Here is a 19,653-nt window from a genome sequence, read left to right on the forward strand (position 1 = left end):
AAGGTGGACTGTTCACATGTGTATGTCTGGGAATATGCAAATTTCTTTTGTACTCACCTCAGCTCATTAGGAGTTGTCGGGGCTGCTGGGGAAGGGGAACAGCAAATGTGAATCAGGCTTTTAGTTAAGTGGCACTGTAGGCCTTTTGTCCCCTAGCCATTTTACGCTTTCAACACGCTCTACACATAGCCATGCACCGTATGTGCCTTTTTCACACGTACTTTCATTAAACCTGAATATAGAAGGATATATCTGTCTAGGCTGGAGACACGTGAAACAAGTCTGACGTGCCCCTTCAAGTCTACCTGAGAGGAAGCTGACTCAGGATTGGCGACCTCTCAGGGCACCTCTAACGGGCACAAATAACGGGCAAGCCCTATGAAAAGCACAGCATGAGTCTTGGTCCCACCTTTAAAAAGGAGGGTGACCTCTGGGATCTGGCAGCAGGATCTTTGGGAGATAAGAAAATATACTGCCTGCGATCGTGAAGTTTCAAGTCAGTCAAGAAAAGCAATCTCATGCACTGCACAAGCTCTTTCCCATGAGGCACCTCTCCTGCACTCTGTTTATGCAAATGAGCAAGCAGAGCGCTCAGGAATAAAACACCAAACTCATGTCCCCCAAAAAAGCAGCAGACAATTGCTGGATATTCCCCAACTTCTAATGCTTTTCTTTTAAACAAATGACAAACAGCCTCACCTGTGGCAAGGCTTAAAAAAATTGAATAAACTCTTAAATGTTCCTCTCCACGGAAATCTTTAGTAAAAGGCAAAAGATTTTTTCGTTTTGAAGAGAAACCAGAGTAAGTGACAATATAGCTCTCTAGGGTAAGTGGCGGCACATCAAAGACCCTGTCATTGCGAGGGTGAGGACCTGAAAGGTATTTGCAGGCTCTAAGAAAGAGGGCGAGAACCAGGCCGGTGGGCAAAACAGGCCAACATTTCAAAGTCTCTGCTCAAGGTACAAAAAGGTGGACTGTTCACATGTGTATGTCTGGGAATATGCAAATTTCTTTTGTACTCACCTCAGCTCATTAGGAGTTGTCGGGGCTGCTGGGGAAGGGGAACAGGAAATGTGAATCAGGCTTTTAGTTAAGTGGCACTGTAGGCCTTTTGTCCCCTAGCCATTTTACGCTTTTAACACGCTCTACACATAGCCATGCACCGTATGTGCCTTTTTCACACGTACTTTCATTAAACCTGAATATAGAAGGATATATCTGTCTAGGCTGGAGACACGTGAAACAAGTCTGACGTGCCCCTTCAAGTCTACCTGAGAGGAAGCTGACTCAGGATTGGCGACCTCTCAGGGCACCTCGAACGGGCACAAATAACGGGCAAGCCCTATGAAAAGCACAGCATGAGTCTTGGTCCCACCTTTAAAAAGGAGGGTGACCTCTGGGATCTGGCAGCAGGATCTTTGGGAGATAAGAAAATATACTGCCTGCGATCGTGAAGTTTCAAGTCAGTCAAGAAAAGCAATCTCATGCACTGCACAAGCTCTTTCCCATGAGGCACCTCTCCTGCACTCTGTTTATGCAAATGAGCAAGCAGAGAGCTCAGGAATAAAACACCAAACTTATGTCCCCCAAAAAAGCAGCAGACAATTGCTGGATATTCCCCAACTTCTAATGCTTTTCTTTTAAACAAATGATAAACAGCCTCACCTGTGGCAAGGCTTAAAAAAATTGAATAAACTCTTAAATGTTCCTCTCCACGGAAATCTTTAGTAAAAGGCGAAAGATTTTTTCGTTTTGAAGAGAAACCAGAGTAAGTGACAATATAGCTCTCTAGGGTAAGTGGCGGCACATCAAAGACCCTGTCATTGCGAGGGTGAGGACCTGAAAGGTATTTTCAGGCTCTAAGAAAGAGGGCGAGAACCAGGCCGGTGGGCAAAACAGGCCAACATTTCAAAGTCTCTGCTCAAGGTACAAAAAGGTGGACTGTTCACATGTGTATGTCTGGGAATATGCAAATTTCTTTTGTACTCACCTCAGCTCATTAGGAGTTGTCGGGGCTGCTGGGGAAGGGGAACAGGAAATGTGAATCAGGCTTTTAGTTAAGTGGCACTGTAGGCCTTTTGTCCCCTAGCCATTTTACGCTTTCAACACGCTCTACACATAGCCATGCACCGTATGTGCCTTTTTCACACGTACTTTCATTAAACCTGAATATAGAAGGATATATCTGTCTAGGCTGGAGACACGTGAAACAAGTCTGACGTGCCCCTTCAAGTCTACCTGAGAGGAAGCTGACTCAGGATTGGCGACCTCTCAGGGCACCTCTAACGGGCACAAATAACGGGCAAGCCCTATGAAAAGCACAGCATGAGTCTTGGTCCCACCTTTAAAAAGGAGGGTGACCTCTGGGATCTGGCAGCAGGATCTTTGGGAGATAAGAAAATATACTGCCTGCGATCGTGAAGTTTCAAGTCTGTCAAGAAAAGCAATCTCATGCACTGCGCAAGCTCTTTCCCATGAGGCACCTCTCCTGCACTCTGTTTATGCAAATGAGCAAGCAGAGAGCTCAGGAATAAAACACCAAACTCATGTCCCCCAAAAAAGCAGCAGACAATTGCTGGATATTCCCCAACTTCTAATGCTTTTCTTTTAAACAAATGATAAACAGCCTCACCTGTGGCAAGGCTTAAAAAAATTGAATAAACTCTTAAATGTTCCTCTCCACGGAAATCTTTAGTAAAAGGCGAAAGATTTTTTCGTTTTGAAGAGAAACCAGAGTAAGTGACAATATAGCTCTCTAGGGTAAGTGGCGGCACATCAAAGACCCTGTCATTGCGAGGGTGAGGACCTGAAAGGTATTTTCAGGCTCTAAGAAAGAGGGCGAGAACCAGGCCGGTGGGCAAAACAGGCCAACATTTCAAAGTCTCTGCTCAAGGTACAAAAAGGTGGACTGTTCACATGTGTATGTCTGGGAATATGCAAATTTCTTTTGTACTCACCTCAGCTCATTAGGAGTTGTCGGGGCTGCTGGGGAAGGGGAACAGGAAATGTGAATCAGGCTTTTAGTTAAGTGGCACTGTAGGCCTTTTGTCCCCTAGCCATTTTACGCTTTCAACACGCTCTACACATAGCCATGCACCGTATGTGCCTTTTTCACACGTACTTTCATTAAACCTGAATATAGAAGGATATATCTGTCTAGGCTGGAGACACGTGAAACAAGTCTGACGTGCCCCTTCAAGTCTACCTGAGAGGAAGCTGACTCAGGATTGGCGACCTCTCAGGGCACCTCGAACGGGCAAGCCCTATGAAAAGCACAGCATGAGTCTTGGTCCCACCTTTAAAAAGGAGGGTGACCTCTGGGATCTGGCAGCAGGATCTTTGGGAGATAAGAAAATATACTGCCTGCGATCGTGAAGTTTCAAGTCAGTCAAGAAAAGCAATCTCATGCACTGCACAAGCTCTTTCCCATGAGGCACCTCTCCTGCACTCTGTTTATGCAAATGAGCAAGCAGAGAGCTCAGGAATAAAACACCAAACTCATGTCCCCCAAAAAAGCAGCAGACAATTGCTGGATATTCCCCAACTTCTAATGCTTTTCTTTTAAACAAATGATAAACAGCCTCACCTGTGGCAAGGCTTAAAAAAATTGAATAAACTCTTAAATGTTCCTCTCCACGGAAATCTTTAGTAAAAGGCGAAAGATTTTTTCGTTTTGAAGAGAAACCAGAGTAAGTGACAATATAGCTCTCTAGGGTAAGTGGCGGCACATCAAAGACCCTGTCATTGCGAGGGTGAGGACCTGAAAGGTATTTTCAGGCTCTAAGAAAGAGGGCGAGAACCAGGCCGGTGGGCAAAACAGGCCAACATTTCAAAGTCTCTGCTCAAGGTACAAAAAGGTGGACTGTTCACATGTGTATGTCTGGGAATATGCAAATTTCTTTTGTACTCACCTCAGCTCATTAGGAGTTGTCGGGGCTGCTGGGGAAGGGGAACAGGAAATGTGAATCAGGCTTTTAGTTAAGTGGCACTGTAGGCCTTTTGTCCCCTAGCCATTTTACGCTTTCAACACGCTCTACACATAGCCATGCACCGTATGTGCCTTTTTCACACGTACTTTCATTAAACCTGAATATAGAAGGATATATCTGTCTAGGCTGGAGACACGTGAAACAAGTCTGACGTGCCCCTTCAAGTCTACCTGAGAGGAAGCTGACTCAGGATTGGCGACCTCTCAGGGCACCTCGAACGGGCACAAATAACGGGCAAGCCCTATGAAAAGCACAGCATGAGTCTTGGTCCCACCTTTAAAAAGGAGGGTGACCTCTGGGATCTGGCAGCAGGATCTTTGGGAGATAAGAAAATATACTGCCTGCGATTGTGAAGTTTCAAGTCAGTCAAGAAAAGCAATCTCATGCACTGCACAAGCTCTTTCCCATGAGGCACCTCTCCTGCACTCTGTTTATGCAAATGAGCAAGCAGAGAGCTCAGGAATAAAACACCAAACTCATGTCCCCCAAAAAAGCAGCAGACAATTGCTGGATATTCCCCAACTTCTAATGCTTTTCTTTTAAACAAATGATAAACAGCCTCACCTGTGGCAAGGCTTAAAAAAATTGAATAAACTCTTAAATGTTCCTCTCCACGGAAATCTTTAGTAAAAGGCGAAAGATTTTTTCGTTTTGAAGAGAAGCCAGAGTAAGTGACAATGTAGCTCTCTAGGGTAAGTGGCGGCACATCAAAGACCCTGTCATTGCGAGGGTGAGGACCTGAAAGGTATTTTCAGGCTCTAAGAAAGAGGGCGAGAACCAGGCCGGTGGGCAAAACAGGCCAACATTTCAAAGTCTCTGCTCAAGGTACAAAAAGGTGGACTGTTCACATGTGTATGTCTGGGAATATGCAAATTTCTTTTGTACTCACCTCAGCTCATTAGGAGTTGTCGGGGCTGCTGGGGAAGGGGAACAGCAAATGTGAATCAGGCTTTTAGTTAAGTGGCACTGTAGGCCTTTTGTCCCCTAGCCATTTTACGCTTTCAACACGCTCTACACATAGCCATGCACCGTATGTGCCTTTTTCACACGTACTTTCATTAAACCTGAATATAGAAGGATATATCTGTCTAGGCTGGAGACACGTGAAACAAGTCTGACGTGCCCCTTCAAGTCTACCTGAGAGGAAGCTGACTCAGGATTGGGGACCTCTCAGGGCACCTCGAACGGGCACAAATAACGGGCAAGCCCTATGAAAAGCACAGCATGAGTCTTGGTCCCACCTTTAAAAAGGAGGGTGACCTCTGGGATCTGGCAGCAGGATCTTTGGGAGATAAGAAAATATACTGCCTGCGATCGTGAAGTTTCAAGTCAGTCAAGAAAAGCAATCTCATGCACTGCACAAGCTCTTTCCCATGAGGCACCTCTCCTGCACTCTGTTTATGCAAATGAGCAAGCAGAGAGCTCAGGAATAAAACACCAAACTCATGTCCCCCAAAAAAGCAGCAGGCAATTGCTGGATATTCCCCAACTTCTAATGCTTTTCTTTTAAACAAATGATAAACAGCCTCACCTGTGGCAAGGCTTAAAAAAATTGAATAAACTCTTAAATGTTCCTCTCCACGGAAATCTTTAGTAAAAGGCGAAAGATTTTTTCGTTTTGAAGAGAAACCAGAGTAAGTGACAATATAGCTCTCTAGGGTAAGTGGCGGCACATCAAAGACCCTGTCATTGCGAGGGTGAGGACCTGAAAGGTATTTTCAGGCTCTAAGAAAGAGGGCGAGAACCAGGCCGGTGGGCAAAACAGGCCAACATTTCAAAGTCTCTGCTCAAGGTACAAAAAGGTGGACTGTTCACATGTGTATGTCTGGGAATATGCAAATTTCTTTTGTACTCACCTCAGCTCATTAGGAGTTGTCGGGGCTGCTGGGGAAGGGGAACAGGAAATGTGAATCAGGCTTTTAGTTAAGTGGCACTGTAGGCCTTTTGTCCCCTAGCCATTTTACGCTTTCAACACGCTCTACACATAGCCATGCACCGTATGTGCCTTTTTCACACGTACTTTCATTAAACCTGAATATAGAAGGATATATCTGTCTAGGCTGGAGACACGTGAAACAAGTCTGACGTGCCCCTTCAAGTCTACCTGAGAGGAAGCTGACTCAGGATTGGCGACCTCTCAGGGCACCTCGAACGGGCAAGCCCTATGAAAAGCACAGCATGAGTCTTGGTCCCACCTTTAAAAAGGAGGGTGACCTCTGGGATCTGGCAGCAGGATCTTTGGGAGATAAGAAAATATACTGCCTGCGATCGTGAAGTTTCAAGTCAGTCAAGAAAAGCAATCTCATGCACTGCACAAGCTCTTTCCCATGAGGCACCTCTCCTGCACTCTGTTTATGCAAATGAGCAAGCAGAGAGCTCAGGAATAAAACACCAAACTCATGTCCCCCAAAAAAGCAGCAGACAATTGCTGGATATTCCCCAACTTCTAATGCTTTTCTTTTAAACAAATGATAAACAGCCTCACCTGTGGCAAGGCTTAAAAAAATTGAATAAACTCTTAAATGTTCCTCTCCACGGAAATCTTTAGTAAAAGGCGAAAGATTTTTTCGTTTTGAAGAGAAACCAGAGTAAGTGACAATATAGCTCTCTAGGGTAAGTGGCGGCACATCAAAGACCATGTCATTGCGAGGGTGAGGACCTGAAAGGTATTTTCAGGCTCTAAGAAAGAGGGCGAGAACCAGGCCGGTGGGCAAAACAGGCCAACATTTCAAAGTCTCTGCTCAAGGTACAAAAAGGTGGACTGTTCACATGTGTATGTCTGGGAATATGCAAATTTCTTTTGTACTCACCTCAGCTCATTAGGAGTTGTCGGGGCTGCTGGGGAAGGGGAACAGGAAATGTGAATCAGGCTTTTAGTTAAGTGGCACTGTAGGCCTTTTGTCCCCTAGCCATTTTACGCTTTCAACACGCTCTACACATAGCCATGCACCGTATGTGCCTTTTTCACACGTACTTTCATTAAACCTGAATATAGAAGGATATATCTGTCTAGGCTGGAGACACGTGAAACAAGTCTGACGTGCCCCTTCAAGTCTACCTGAGAGGAAGCTGACTCAGGATTGGCGACCTCTCAGGGCACCTCTAACGGGCACAAATAACGGGCAAGCCCTATGAAAAGCACAGCATGAGTCTTGGTCCCACCTTTAAAAAGGAGGGTGACCTCTGGGATCTGGCAGCAGGATCTTTGGGAGATAAGAAAATATACTGCCTGAGATCGTGAAGTTTCAAGTCAGTCAAGAAAAGCAATCTCATGCACTGCACAAGCTCTTTCCCATGAGGCACCTCTCCTGCACTCTGTTTATGCAAATGAGCAAGCAGAGCGCTCAGGAATAAAACACCAAACTCATGTCCCCCAAAAAAGCAGCAGACAATTGCTGGATATTCCCCAACTTCTAATGCTTTTCTTTTAAACAAATGATAAACAGCCTCACCTGTGGCAAGGCTTAAAAAAATTGAATAAACTCTTAAATGTTCCTCTCCACGGAAATCTTTAGTAAAAGGCGAAAGATTTTTTCGTTTTGAAGAGAAACCAGAGTAAGTGACAATATAGCTCTCTAGGGTAAGTGGCGGCACATCAAAGACCCTGTCATTGCGAGGGTGAGGACCTGAAAGGTATTTTCAGGCTCTAAGAAAGAGGGCGAGAACCAGGCCGGTGGGCAAAACAGGCCAACATTTCAAAGTCTCTGCTCAAGGTACAAAAAGGTGGACTGTTCACATGTGTATGTCTGGGAATATGCAAATTTCTTTTGTACTCACCTCAGCTCATTAGGAGTTGTCGGGGCTGCTGGGGAAGGGGAACAGCAAATGTGAATCAGGCTTTTAGTTAAGTGGCACTGTAGGCCTTTTGTCCCCTAGCCATTTTACGCTTTCAACACGCTCTACACATAGCCATGCACCGTATGTGCCTTTTTCACACGTACTTTCATTAAACCTGAATATAGAAGGATATATCTGTCTAGGCTGGAGACACGTGAAACAAGTCTGACGTGCCCCTTCAAGTCTACCTGAGAGGAAGCTGACTCAGGATTGGCGACCTCTCAGGGCACCTCTAACGGGCACAAATAACGGGCAAGCCCTATGAAAAGCACAGCATGAGTCTTGGTCCCACCTTTAAAAAGGAGGGTGACCTCTGGGATCTGGCAGCAGGATCTTTGGGAGATAAGAAAATATACTGCCTGCGATCGTGAAGTTTCAAGTCAGTCAAGAAAAGCAATCTCATGCACTGCACAAGCTCTTTCCCATGAGGCACCTCTCCTGCACTCTGTTTATGCAAATGAGCAAGCAGAGCGCTCAGGAATAAAACACCAAACTCATGTCCCCCAAAAAAGCAGCAGACAATTGCTGGATATTCCCCAACTTCTAATGCTTTTCTTTTAAACAAATGACAAACAGCCTCACCTGTGGCAAGGCTTAAAAAAATTGAATAAACTCTTAAATGTTCCTCTCCACGGAAATCTTTAGTAAAAGGCAAAAGATTTTTTCGTTTTGAAGAGAAACCAGAGTAAGTGACAATATAGCTCTCTAGGGTAAGTAGCGGCACATCAAAGACCCTGTCATTGCGAGGGTGAGGACCTGAAAGGTATTTGCAGGCTCTAAGAAAGAGGGCGAGAACCAGGCCGGTGGGCAAAACAGGCCAACATTTCAAAGTCTCTGCTCAAGGTACAAAAAGGTGGACTGTTCACATGTGTATGTCTGGGAATATGCAAATTTCTTTTGTACTCACCTCAGCTCATTAGGAGTTGTCGGGGCTGCTGGGGAAGGGGAACAGGAAATGTGAATCAGGCTTTTAGTTAAGTGGCACTGTAGGCCTTTTGTCCCCTAGCCATTTTACGCTTTTAACACGCTCTACACATAGCCATGCACCGTATGTGCCTTTTTCACACGTACTTTCATTAAACCTGAATATAGAAGGATATATCTGTCTAGGCTGGAGACACGTGAAACAAGTCTGACGTGCCCCTTCAAGTCTACCTGAGAGGAAGCTGACTCAGGATTGGCGACCTCTCAGGGCACCTCGAACGGGCACAAATAACGGGCAAGCCCTATGAAAAGCACAGCATGAGTCTTGGTCCCACCTTTAAAAAGGAGGGTGACCTCTGGGATCTGGCAGCAGGATCTTTGGGAGATAAGAAAATATACTGCCTGCGATCGTGAAGTTTCAAGTCAGTCAAGAAAAGCAATCTCATGCACTGCACAAGCTCTTTCCCATGAGGCACCTCTCCTGCACTCTGTTTATGCAAATGAGCAAGCAGAGAGCTCAGGAATAAAACACCAAACTTATGTCCCCCAAAAAAGCAGCAGACAATTGCTGGATATTCCCCAACTTCTAATGCTTTTCTTTTAAACAAATGATAAACAGCCTCACCTGTGGCAAGGCTTAAAAAAATTGAATAAACTCTTAAATGTTCCTCTCCACGGAAATCTTTAGTAAAAGGCGAAAGATTTTTTCGTTTTGAAGAGAAACCAGAGTAAGTGACAATATAGCTCTCTAGGGTAAGTGGCGGCACATCAAAGACCCTGTCATTGCGAGGGTGAGGACCTGAAAGGTATTTTCAGGCTCTAAGAAAGAGGGCGAGAACCAGGCCGGTGGGCAAAACAGGCCAACATTTCAAAGTCTCTGCTCAAGGTACAAAAAGGTGGACTGTTCACATGTGTATGTCTGGGAATATGCAAATTTCTTTTGTACTCACCTCAGCTCATTAGGAGTTGTCGGGGCTGCTGGGGAAGGGGAACAGGAAATGTGAATCAGGCTTTTAGTTAAGTGGCACTGTAGGCCTTTTGTCCCCTAGCCATTTTACGCTTTCAACACGCTCTACACATAGCCATGCACCGTATGTGCCTTTTTCACACGTACTTTCATTAAACCTGAATATAGAAGGATATATCTGTCTAGGCTGGAGACACGTGAAACAAGTCTGACGTGCCCCTTCAAGTCTACCTGAGAGGAAGCTGACTCAGGATTGGCGACCTCTCAGGGCACCTCTAACGGGCACAAATAACGGGCAAGCCCTATGAAAAGCACAGCATGAGTCTTGGTCCCACCTTTAAAAAGGAGGGTGACCTCTGGGATCTGGCAGCAGGATCTTTGGGAGATAAGAAAATATACTGCCTGCGATCGTGAAGTTTCAAGTCTGTCAAGAAAAGCAATCTCATGCACTGCGCAAGCTCTTTCCCATGAGGCACCTCTCCTGCACTCTGTTTATGCAAATGAGCAAGCAGAGAGCTCAGGAATAAAACACCAAACTCATGTCCCCCAAAAAAGCAGCAGACAATTGCTGGATATTCCCCAACTTCTAATGCTTTTCTTTTAAACAAATGATAAACAGCCTCACCTGTGGCAAGGCTTAAAAAAATTGAATAAACTCTTAAATGTTCCTCTCCACGGAAATCTTTAGTAAAAGGCGAAAGATTTTTTCGTTTTGAAGAGAAACCAGAGTAAGTGACAATATAGCTCTCTAGGGTAAGTGGCGGCACATCAAAGACCCTGTCATTGCGAGGGTGAGGACCTGAAAGGTATTTTCAGGCTCTAAGAAAGAGGGCGAGAACCAGGCCGGTGGGCAAAACAGGCCAACATTTCAAAGTCTCTGCTCAAGGTACAAAAAGGTGGACTGTTCACATGTGTATGTCTGGGAATATGCAAATTTCTTTTGTACTCACCTCAGCTCATTAGGAGTTGTCGGGGCTGCTGGGGAAGGGGAACAGGAAATGTGAATCAGGCTTTTAGTTAAGTGGCACTGTAGGCCTTTTGTCCCCTAGCCATTTTACGCTTTCAACACGCTCTACACATAGCCATGCACCGTATGTGCCTTTTTCACACGTACTTTCATTAAACCTGAATATAGAAGGATATATCTGTCTAGGCTGGAGACACGTGAAACAAGTCTGACGTGCCCCTTCAAGTCTACCTGAGAGGAAGCTGACTCAGGATTGGCGACCTCTCAGGGCACCTCTAACGGGCACAAATAACGGGCAAGCCCTATGAAAAGCACAGCATGAGTCTTGGTCCCACCTTTAAAAAGGAGGGTGACCTCTGGGATCTGGCAGCAGGATCTTTGGGAGATAAGAAAATATACTGCCTGAGATCGTGAAGTTTCAAGTCAGTCAAGAAAAGCAATCTCATGCACTGCACAAGCTCTTTCCCATGAGGCACCTCTCCTGCACTCTGTTTATGCAAATGAGCAAGCAGAGCGCTCAGGAATAAAACACCAAACTCATGTCCCCCAAAAAAGCAGCAGACAATTGCTGGATATTCCCCAACTTCTAATGCTTTTCTTTTAAACAAATGATAAACAGCCTCACCTGTGGCAAGGCTTAAAAAAATTGAATAAACTCTTAAATGTTCCTCTCCACGGAAATCTTTAGTAAAAGGCGAAAGATTTTTTCGTTTTGAAGAGAAACCAGAGTAAGTGACAATATAGCTCTCTAGGGTAAGTGGCGGCACATCAAAGACCCTGTCATTGCGAGGGTGAGGACCTGAAAGGTATTTTCAGGCTCTAAGAAAGAGGGCGAGAACCAGGCCGGTGGGCAAAACAGGCCAACATTTCAAAGTCTCTGCTCAAGGTACAAAAAGGTGGACTGTTCACATGTGTATGTCTGGGAATATGCAAATTTCTTTTGTACTCACCTCAGCTCATTAGGAGTTGTCGGGGCTGCTGGGGAAGGGGAACAGCAAATGTGAATCAGGCTTTTAGTTAAGTGGCACTGTAGGCCTTTTGTCCCCTAGCCATTTTACGCTTTCAACACGCTCTACACATAGCCATGCACCGTATGTGCCTTTTTCACACGTACTTTCATTAAACCTGAATATAGAAGGATATATCTGTCTAGGCTGGAGACACGTGAAACAAGTCTGACGTGCCCCTTCAAGTCTACCTGAGAGGAAGCTGACTCAGGATTGGCGACCTCTCAGGGCACCTCTAACGGGCACAAATAACGGGCAAGCCCTATGAAAAGCACAGCATGAGTCTTGGTCCCACCTTTAAAAAGGAGGGTGACCTCTGGGATCTGGCAGCAGGATCTTTGGGAGATAAGAAAATATACTGCCTGCGATCGTGAAGTTTCAAGTCAGTCAAGAAAAGCAATCTCATGCACTGCACAAGCTCTTTCCCATGAGGCACCTCTCCTGCACTCTGTTTATGCAAATGAGCAAGCAGAGCGCTCAGGAATAAAACACCAAACTCATGTCCCCCAAAAAAGCAGCAGACAATTGCTGGATATTCCCCAACTTCTAATGCTTTTCTTTTAAACAAATGACAAACAGCCTCACCTGTGGCAAGGCTTAAAAAAATTGAATAAACTCTTAAATGTTCCTCTCCACGGAAATCTTTAGTAAAAGGCAAAAGATTTTTTCGTTTTGAAGAGAAACCAGAGTAAGTGACAATATAGCTCTCTAGGGTAAGTGGCGGCACATCAAAGACCCTGTCATTGCGAGGGTGAGGACCTGAAAGGTATTTGCAGGCTCTAAGAAAGAGGGCGAGAACCAGGCCGGTGGGCAAAACAGGCCAACATTTCAAAGTCTCTGCTCAAGGTACAAAAAGGTGGACTGTTCACATGTGTATGTCTGGGAATATGCAAATTTCTTTTGTACTCACCTCAGCTCATTAGGAGTTGTCGGGGCTGCTGGGGAAGGGGAACAGGAAATGTGAATCAGGCTTTTAGTTAAGTGGCACTGTAGGCCTTTTGTCCCCTAGCCATTTTACGCTTTTAACACGCTCTACACATAGCCATGCACCGTATGTGCCTTTTTCACACGTACTTTCATTAAACCTGAATATAGAAGGATATATCTGTCTAGGCTGGAGACACGTGAAACAAGTCTGACGTGCCCCTTCAAGTCTACCTGAGAGGAAGCTGACTCAGGATTGGCGACCTCTCAGGGCACCTCGAACGGGCACAAATAACGGGCAAGCCCTATGAAAAGCACAGCATGAGTCTTGGTCCCACCTTTAAAAAGGAGGGTGACCTCTGGGATCTGGCAGCAGGATCTTTGGGAGATAAGAAAATATACTGCCTGCGATCGTGAAGTTTCAAGTCAGTCAAGAAAAGCAATCTCATGCACTGCACAAGCTCTTTCCCATGAGGCACCTCTCCTGCACTCTGTTTATGCAAATGAGCAAGCAGAGAGCTCAGGAATAAAACACCAAACTTATGTCCCCCAAAAAAGCAGCAGACAATTGCTGGATATTCCCCAACTTCTAATGCTTTTCTTTTAAACAAATGATAAACAGCCTCACCTGTGGCAAGGCTTAAAAAAATTGAATAAACTCTTAAATGTTCCTCTCCACGGAAATCTTTAGTAAAAGGCGAAAGATTTTTTCGTTTTGAAGAGAAACCAGAGTAAGTGACAATATAGCTCTCTAGGGTAAGTGGCGGCACATCAAAGACCCTGTCATTGCGAGGGTGAGGACCTGAAAGGTATTTTCAGGCTCTAAGAAAGAGGGCGAGAACCAGGCCGGTGGGCAAAACAGGCCAACATTTCAAAGTCTCTGCTCAAGGTACAAAAAGGTGGACTGTTCACATGTGTATGTCTGGGAATATGCAAATTTCTTTTGTACTCACCTCAGCTCATTAGGAGTTGTCGGGGCTGCTGGGGAAGGGGAACAGGAAATGTGAATCAGGCTTTTAGTTAAGTGGCACTGTAGGCCTTTTGTCCCCTAGCCATTTTACGCTTTCAACACGCTCTACACATAGCCATGCACCGTATGTGCCTTTTTCACACGTACTTTCATTAAACCTGAATATAGAAGGATATATCTGTCTAGGCTGGAGACACGTGAAACAAGTCTGACGTGCCCCTTCAAGTCTACCTGAGAGGAAGCTGACTCAGGATTGGCGACCTCTCAGGGCACCTCTAACGGGCACAAATAACGGGCAAGCCCTATGAAAAGCACAGCATGAGTCTTGGTCCCACCTTTAAAAAGGAGGGTGACCTCTGGGATCTGGCAGCAGGATCTTTGGGAGATAAGAAAATATACTGCCTGCGATCGTGAAGTTTCAAGTCTGTCAAGAAAAGCAATCTCATGCACTGCGCAAGCTCTTTCCCATGAGGCACCTCTCCTGCACTCTGTTTATGCAAATGAGCAAGCAGAGAGCTCAGGAATAAAACACCAAACTCATGTCCCCCAAAAAAGCAGCAGACAATTGCTGGATATTCCCCAACTTCTAATGCTTTTCTTTTAAACAAATGATAAACAGCCTCACCTGTGGCAAGGCTTAAAAAAATTGAATAAACTCTTAAATGTTCCTCTCCACGGAAATCTTTAGTAAAAGGCGAAAGATTTTTTCGTTTTGAAGAGAAACCAGAGTAAGTGACAATATAGCTCTCTAGGGTAAGTGGCGGCACATCAAAGACCCTGTCATTGCGAGGGTGAGGACCTGAAAGGTATTTTCAGGCTCTAAGAAAGAGGGCGAGAACCAGGCCGGTGGGCAAAACAGGCCAACATTTCAAAGTCTCTGCTCAAGGTACAAAAAGGTGGACTGTTCACATGTGTATGTCTGGGAATATGCAAATTTCTTTTGTACTCACCTCAGCTCATTAGGAGTTGTCGGGGCTGCTGGGGAAGGGGAACAGGAAATGTGAATCAGGCTTTTAGTTAAGTGGCACTGTAGGCCTTTTGTCCCCTAGCCATTTTACGCTTTCAACACGCTCTACACATAGCCATGCACCGTATGTGCCTTTTTCACACGTACTTTCATTAAACCTGAATATAGAAGGATATATCTGTCTAGGCTGGAGACACGTGAAACAAGTCTGACGTGCCCCTTCAAGTCTACCTGAGAGGAAGCTGACTCAGGATTGGCGACCTCTCAGGGCACCTCGAACGGGCAAGCCCTATGAAAAGCACAGCATGAGTCTTGGTCCCACCTTTAAAAAGGAGGGTGACCTCTGGGATCTGGCAGCAGGATCTTTGGGAGATAAGAAAATATACTGCCTGCGATCGTGAAGTTTCAAGTCAGTCAAGAAAAGCAATCTCATGCACTGCACAAGCTCTTTCCCATGAGGCACCTCTCCTGCACTCTGTTTATGCAAATGAGCAAGCAGAGAGCTCAGGAATAAAACACCAAACTCATGTCCCCCAAAAAAGCAGCAGACAATTGCTGGATATTCCCCAACTTCTAATGCTTTTCTTTTAAACAAATGATAAACAGCCTCACCTGTGGCAAGGCTTAAAAAAATTGAATAAACTCTTAAATGTTCCTCTCCACGGAAATCTTTAGTAAAAGGCGAAAGATTTTTTCGTTTTGAAGAGAAACCAGAGTAAGTGACAATATAGCTCTCTAGGGTAAGTGGCGGCACATCAAAGACCCTGTCATTGCGAGGGTGAGGACCTGAAAGGTATTTTCAGGCTCTAAGAAAGAGGGCGAGAACCAGGCCGGTGGGCAAAACAGGCCAACATTTCAAAGTCTCTGCTCAAGGTACAAAAAGGTGGACTGTTCACATGTGTATGTCTGGGAATATGCAAATTTCTTTTGTACTCACCTCAGCTCATTAGGAGTTGTCGGGGCTGCTGGGGAAGGGGAACAGGAAATGTGAATCAGGCTTTTAGTTAAGTGGCACTGTAGGCCTTTTGTCCCCTAGCCATTTTACGCTTTCAACACGCTCTACACATAGCCATGCACCGTATGTGCCTTTTTCACACGTACTTTCATTAAACCTGAATATAGAAGGATATATCTGTCTAGGCTGGAGACACGTGAAACAAGTCTGACGTGCCCCTTCAAGTCTACCTGAGAGGAAGCTGACTCAGGATTGGCGACCTCTCAGGGCACCTCGAACGGGCACAAATAACGGGCAAGCCCTATGAAAAGCACAGCATGAGTCTTGGTCCCACCTTTAAAAAGGAGGGTGACCTCTGGGATCTGGCAGCAGGATCTTTGGGAGATAAGAAAATATACTGCCTGCGATTGTGAAGTTTCAAGTCAGTCAAGAAAAGCAATCTCATGCACTGCACAAGCTCTTTCCCATGAGGCACCTCTCCTGCACTCTGTTTATGCAAATGAGCAAGCAGAGAGCTCAGGAATAAAACACCAAACTCATGTCCCCCAAAAAAGCAGCAGACAATTGCTGGATATTCCCCAACTTCTAATGCTTTTCTTTTAAACAAATGATAAACAGCCTCACCTGTGGCAAGGCTTAAAAAAATTGAATAAACTCTTAAATGTTCCTCTCCACGGAAATCTTTAGTAAAAGGCGAAAGATTTTTTCGTTTTGAAGAGAAGCCAGAGTAAGTGACAATGTAGCTCTCTAGGGTAAGTGGCGGCACATCAAAGACCCTGTCATTGCGAGGGTGAGGACCTGAAAGGTATTTTCAGGCTCTAAGAAAGAGGGCGAGAACCAGGCCGGTGGGCAAAACAGGCCAACATTTCAAAGTCTCTGCTCAAGGTACAAAAAGGTGGACTGTTCACATGTGTATGTCTGGGAATATGCAAATTTCTTTTGTACTCACCTCAGCTCATTAGGAGTTGTCGGGGCTGCTGGGGAAGGGGAACAGCAAATGTGAATCAGGCTTTTAGTTAAGTGGCACTGTAGGCCTTTTGTCCCCTAGCCATTTTACGCTTTCAACACGCTCTACACATAGCCATGCACCGTATGTGCCTTTTTCACACGTACTTTCATTAAACCTGAATATAGAAGGATATATCTGTCTAGGCTGGAGACACGTGAAACAAGTCTGACGTGCCCCTTCAAGTCTACCTGAGAGGAAGCTGACTCAGGATTGGGGACCTCTCAGGGCACCTCGAACGGGCACAAATAACGGGCAAGCCCTATGAAAAGCACAGCATGAGTCTTGGTCCCACCTTTAAAAAGGAGGGTGACCTCTGGGATCTGGCAGCAGGATCTTTGGGAGATAAGAAAATATACTGCCTGCGATCGTGAAGTTTCAAGTCAGTCAAGAAAAGCAATCTCATGCACTGCACAAGCTCTTTCCCATGAGGCACCTCTCCTGCACTCTGTTTATGCAAATGAGCAAGCAGAGAGCTCAGGAATAAAACACCAAACTCATGTCCCCCAAAAAAGCAGCAGGCAATTGCTGGATATTCCCCAACTTCTAATGCTTTTCTTTTAAACAAATGATAAACAGCCTCACCTGTGGCAAGGCTTAAAAAAATTGAATAAACTCTTAAATGTTCCTCTCCACGGAAATCTTTAGTAAAAGGCGAAAGATTTTTTCGTTTTGAAGAGAAACCAGAGTAAGTGACAATATAGCTCTCTAGGGTAAGTGGCGGCACATCAAAGACCCTGTCATTGCGAGGGTGAGGACCTGAAAGGTATTTTCAGGCTCTAAGAAAGAGGGCGAGAACCAGGCCGGTGGGCAAAACAGGCCAACATTTCAAAGTCTCTGCTCAAGGTACAAAAAGGTGGACTGTTCACATGTGTATGTCTGGGAATATGCAAATTTCTTTTGTACTCACCTCAGCTCATTAGGAGTTGTCGGGGCTGCTGGGGAAGGGGAACAGGAAATGTGAATCAGGCTTTTAGTTAAGTGGCACTGTAGGCCTTTTGTCCCCTAGCCATTTTACGCTTTCAACACGCTCTACACATAGCCATGCACCGTATGTGCCTTTTTCACACGTACTTTCATTAAACCTGAATATAGAAGGATATATCTGTCTAGGCTGGAGACACGTGAAACAAGTCTGACGTGCCCCTTCAAGTCTACCTGAGAGGAAGCTGACTCAGGATTGGCGACCTCTCAGGGCACCTCGAACGGGCAAGCCCTATGAAAAGCACAGCATGAGTCTTGGTCCCACCTTTAAAAAGGAGGGTGACCTCTGGGATCTGGCAGCAGGATCTTTGGGAGATAAGAAAATATACTGCCTGCGATCGTGAAGTTTCAAGTCAGTCAAGAAAAGCAATCTCATGCACTGCACAAGCTCTTTCCCATGAGGCACCTCTCCTGCACTCTGTTTATGCAAATGAGCAAGCAGAGAGCTCAGGAATAAAACACCAAACTCATGTCCCCCAAAAAAGCAGCAGACAATTGCTGGATATTCCCCAACTTCTAATGCTTTTCTTTTAAACAAATGATAAACAGCCTCACCTGTGGCAAGGCTTAAAAAAATTGAATAAACTCTTAAATGTTTCTCTCCACGGAAATCTTTAGTAAAAGGCGAAAGATTTTTTCGTTTTGAAGAGAAACCAGAGTAAGTGACAATATAGCTCTCTAGGGTAAGTGGCGGCACATCAAAGACCCTGTCATTGCGAGGGTGAGGACCTGAAAGGTATTTTCAGGCTCTAAGAAAGAGGGCGAGAACCAGGCCGGTGGGCAAAACAGGCCAACATTTCAAAGTCTCTGCTCAAGGTACAAAAAGGTGGACTGTTCACATGTGTATGTCTGGGAATATGCAAATTTCTTTTGTACTCACCTCAGCTCATTAGGAGTTGTCGGGGCTGCTGGGGAAGGGGAACAGGAAATGTGAATCAGGCTTTTAGTTAAGTGGCACTGTAGGCCTTTTGTCCCCTAGCCATTTTACGCTTTCAACACGCTCTACACATAGCCATGCACCGTATGTGCCTTTTTCACACGTACTTTCATTAAACCTGAATATAGAAGGATATATCTGTCTAGGCTGGAGACACGTGAAACAAGTCTGACGTGCCCCTTCAAGTCTACCTGAGAGGAAGCTGACTCAGGATTGGCGACCTCTCAGGGCACCTCTAACGGGCACAAATAACGGGCAAGCCCTATGAAAAGCACAGCATGAGTCTTGGTCCCACCTTTAAAAAGGAGGGTGACCTCTGGGATCTGGCAGCAGGATCTTTGGGAGATAAGAAAATATACTGCCTGCGATCGTGAAGTTTCAAGTCAGTCAAGAAAAGCAATCTCATGCACTGCACAAGCTCTTTCCCATGAGGCACCTCTCCTGCACTCTGTTTATGCAAATGAGCAAGCAGAGAGCTCAGGAATAAAACACCAAACTCATGTCCCCCAAAAAAGCAGCAGACAATTGCTGGATATTCCCCAACTTCTAATGCTTTTCTTTTAAACAAATGATAAACAGCCTCACCTGTGGCAAGGCTTAAAAAAATTGAATAAACTCTTAAATGTTCCTCTCCACGGAAATCTTTAGTAAAAGGCGAAAGATTTTTTCGTTTTGAAGAGAAACCAGAGTAAGTGACAATATAGCTCTCTAGGGTAAGTGGCGGCACATCAAAGACCCTGTCATTGCGAGGGTGAGGACCTGAAAGGTATTTTCAGGCTCTAAGAAAGAGGGCGAGAACCAGGCCGGTGGGCAAAACAGGCCAACATTTCAAAGTCTCTGCTCAAGGTACAAAAAGGTGGACTGTTCACATGTGTATGTCTGGGAATATGCAAATTTCTTTTGTACTCACCTCAGCTCATTAGGAGTTGTCGGGGCTGCTGGGGAAGGGGAACAGGAAATGTGAATCAGGCTTTTAGTTAAGTGGCACTGTAGGCCTTTTGTCCCCTAGCCATTTTACGCTTTCAACACGCTCTACACATAGCCATGCACCGTATGTGCCTTTTTCACACGTACTTTCATTAAACCTGAATATAGAAGGATATATCTGTCTAGGCTGGAGACACGTGAAACAAGTCTGACGTGCCCCTTCAAGTCTACCTGAGAGGAAGCTGACTCAGGATTGGGGACCTCTCAGGGCACCTCGAACGGGCACAAATA

At 45.3% G+C, this 19,653-nt stretch overlaps 20 non-coding genes across 20 annotated transcripts; all 20 read right to left on the reverse strand.

The window, feature by feature from the left end:
- Window positions 1-691: 691 nt before the first annotated feature.
- LOC146775562 (U5 spliceosomal RNA) lies at window positions 692-806 on the reverse strand. The gene has a single exon (XR_014973707.1). It is a non-coding gene; the product is annotated as a U5 spliceosomal RNA (small nuclear RNA).
- An 852-nt stretch (window positions 807-1,658) lies between these two features.
- On the reverse strand, window positions 1,659-1,773 carry LOC146775563 (U5 spliceosomal RNA). The gene has a single exon (XR_014973421.1). It is a non-coding gene; the product is annotated as a U5 spliceosomal RNA (small nuclear RNA).
- An 852-nt stretch (window positions 1,774-2,625) lies between these two features.
- On the reverse strand, window positions 2,626-2,740 carry LOC146775564 (U5 spliceosomal RNA). Its single transcript, XR_014973422.1, has one exon. It is a non-coding gene; the product is annotated as a U5 spliceosomal RNA (small nuclear RNA).
- An 839-nt stretch (window positions 2,741-3,579) lies between these two features.
- On the reverse strand, window positions 3,580-3,694 carry LOC146775565 (U5 spliceosomal RNA). Its single transcript, XR_014973423.1, has one exon. It is a non-coding gene; the product is annotated as a U5 spliceosomal RNA (small nuclear RNA).
- An 852-nt stretch (window positions 3,695-4,546) lies between these two features.
- Window positions 4,547-4,661, reverse strand: LOC146775566 (U5 spliceosomal RNA). The gene has a single exon (XR_014974108.1). It is a non-coding gene; the product is annotated as a U5 spliceosomal RNA (small nuclear RNA).
- An 852-nt stretch (window positions 4,662-5,513) lies between these two features.
- Window positions 5,514-5,628, reverse strand: LOC146775567 (U5 spliceosomal RNA). Its single transcript, XR_014973424.1, has one exon. It is a non-coding gene; the product is annotated as a U5 spliceosomal RNA (small nuclear RNA).
- Window positions 5,629-6,467: 839 nt separating this feature from the next.
- Window positions 6,468-6,582, reverse strand: LOC146775568 (U5 spliceosomal RNA). Its single transcript, XR_014973426.1, has one exon. It is a non-coding gene; the product is annotated as a U5 spliceosomal RNA (small nuclear RNA).
- An 852-nt stretch (window positions 6,583-7,434) lies between these two features.
- LOC146775569 (U5 spliceosomal RNA) lies at window positions 7,435-7,549 on the reverse strand. The gene has a single exon (XR_014973427.1). It is a non-coding gene; the product is annotated as a U5 spliceosomal RNA (small nuclear RNA).
- Window positions 7,550-8,401: 852 nt separating this feature from the next.
- On the reverse strand, window positions 8,402-8,516 carry LOC146775570 (U5 spliceosomal RNA). The gene has a single exon (XR_014973708.1). It is a non-coding gene; the product is annotated as a U5 spliceosomal RNA (small nuclear RNA).
- Window positions 8,517-9,368: 852 nt separating this feature from the next.
- LOC146775571 (U5 spliceosomal RNA) lies at window positions 9,369-9,483 on the reverse strand. Its single transcript, XR_014973428.1, has one exon. It is a non-coding gene; the product is annotated as a U5 spliceosomal RNA (small nuclear RNA).
- Window positions 9,484-10,335: 852 nt separating this feature from the next.
- Window positions 10,336-10,450, reverse strand: LOC146775572 (U5 spliceosomal RNA). Its single transcript, XR_014973429.1, has one exon. It is a non-coding gene; the product is annotated as a U5 spliceosomal RNA (small nuclear RNA).
- Window positions 10,451-11,302: 852 nt separating this feature from the next.
- LOC146775573 (U5 spliceosomal RNA) lies at window positions 11,303-11,417 on the reverse strand. The gene has a single exon (XR_014973430.1). It is a non-coding gene; the product is annotated as a U5 spliceosomal RNA (small nuclear RNA).
- Window positions 11,418-12,269: 852 nt separating this feature from the next.
- LOC146775574 (U5 spliceosomal RNA) lies at window positions 12,270-12,384 on the reverse strand. The gene has a single exon (XR_014973709.1). It is a non-coding gene; the product is annotated as a U5 spliceosomal RNA (small nuclear RNA).
- Window positions 12,385-13,236: 852 nt separating this feature from the next.
- On the reverse strand, window positions 13,237-13,351 carry LOC146775575 (U5 spliceosomal RNA). The gene has a single exon (XR_014973431.1). It is a non-coding gene; the product is annotated as a U5 spliceosomal RNA (small nuclear RNA).
- An 852-nt stretch (window positions 13,352-14,203) lies between these two features.
- LOC146775576 (U5 spliceosomal RNA) lies at window positions 14,204-14,318 on the reverse strand. Its single transcript, XR_014973432.1, has one exon. It is a non-coding gene; the product is annotated as a U5 spliceosomal RNA (small nuclear RNA).
- An 839-nt stretch (window positions 14,319-15,157) lies between these two features.
- On the reverse strand, window positions 15,158-15,272 carry LOC146775577 (U5 spliceosomal RNA). Its single transcript, XR_014973433.1, has one exon. It is a non-coding gene; the product is annotated as a U5 spliceosomal RNA (small nuclear RNA).
- Window positions 15,273-16,124: 852 nt separating this feature from the next.
- On the reverse strand, window positions 16,125-16,239 carry LOC146775578 (U5 spliceosomal RNA). The gene has a single exon (XR_014974109.1). It is a non-coding gene; the product is annotated as a U5 spliceosomal RNA (small nuclear RNA).
- An 852-nt stretch (window positions 16,240-17,091) lies between these two features.
- Window positions 17,092-17,206, reverse strand: LOC146775579 (U5 spliceosomal RNA). Its single transcript, XR_014973434.1, has one exon. It is a non-coding gene; the product is annotated as a U5 spliceosomal RNA (small nuclear RNA).
- An 839-nt stretch (window positions 17,207-18,045) lies between these two features.
- On the reverse strand, window positions 18,046-18,160 carry LOC146775580 (U5 spliceosomal RNA). Its single transcript, XR_014973622.1, has one exon. It is a non-coding gene; the product is annotated as a U5 spliceosomal RNA (small nuclear RNA).
- Window positions 18,161-19,012: 852 nt separating this feature from the next.
- LOC146775581 (U5 spliceosomal RNA) lies at window positions 19,013-19,127 on the reverse strand. Its single transcript, XR_014973435.1, has one exon. It is a non-coding gene; the product is annotated as a U5 spliceosomal RNA (small nuclear RNA).
- Window positions 19,128-19,653: the final 526 nt, after the last annotated feature.

This window comes from Triturus cristatus, chromosome 12 (assembly GCF_964204655.1).
Source record: "Triturus cristatus chromosome 12, aTriCri1.1, whole genome shotgun sequence".
Taxonomy (NCBI): domain Eukaryota; kingdom Metazoa; phylum Chordata; class Amphibia; order Caudata; family Salamandridae; genus Triturus; species Triturus cristatus.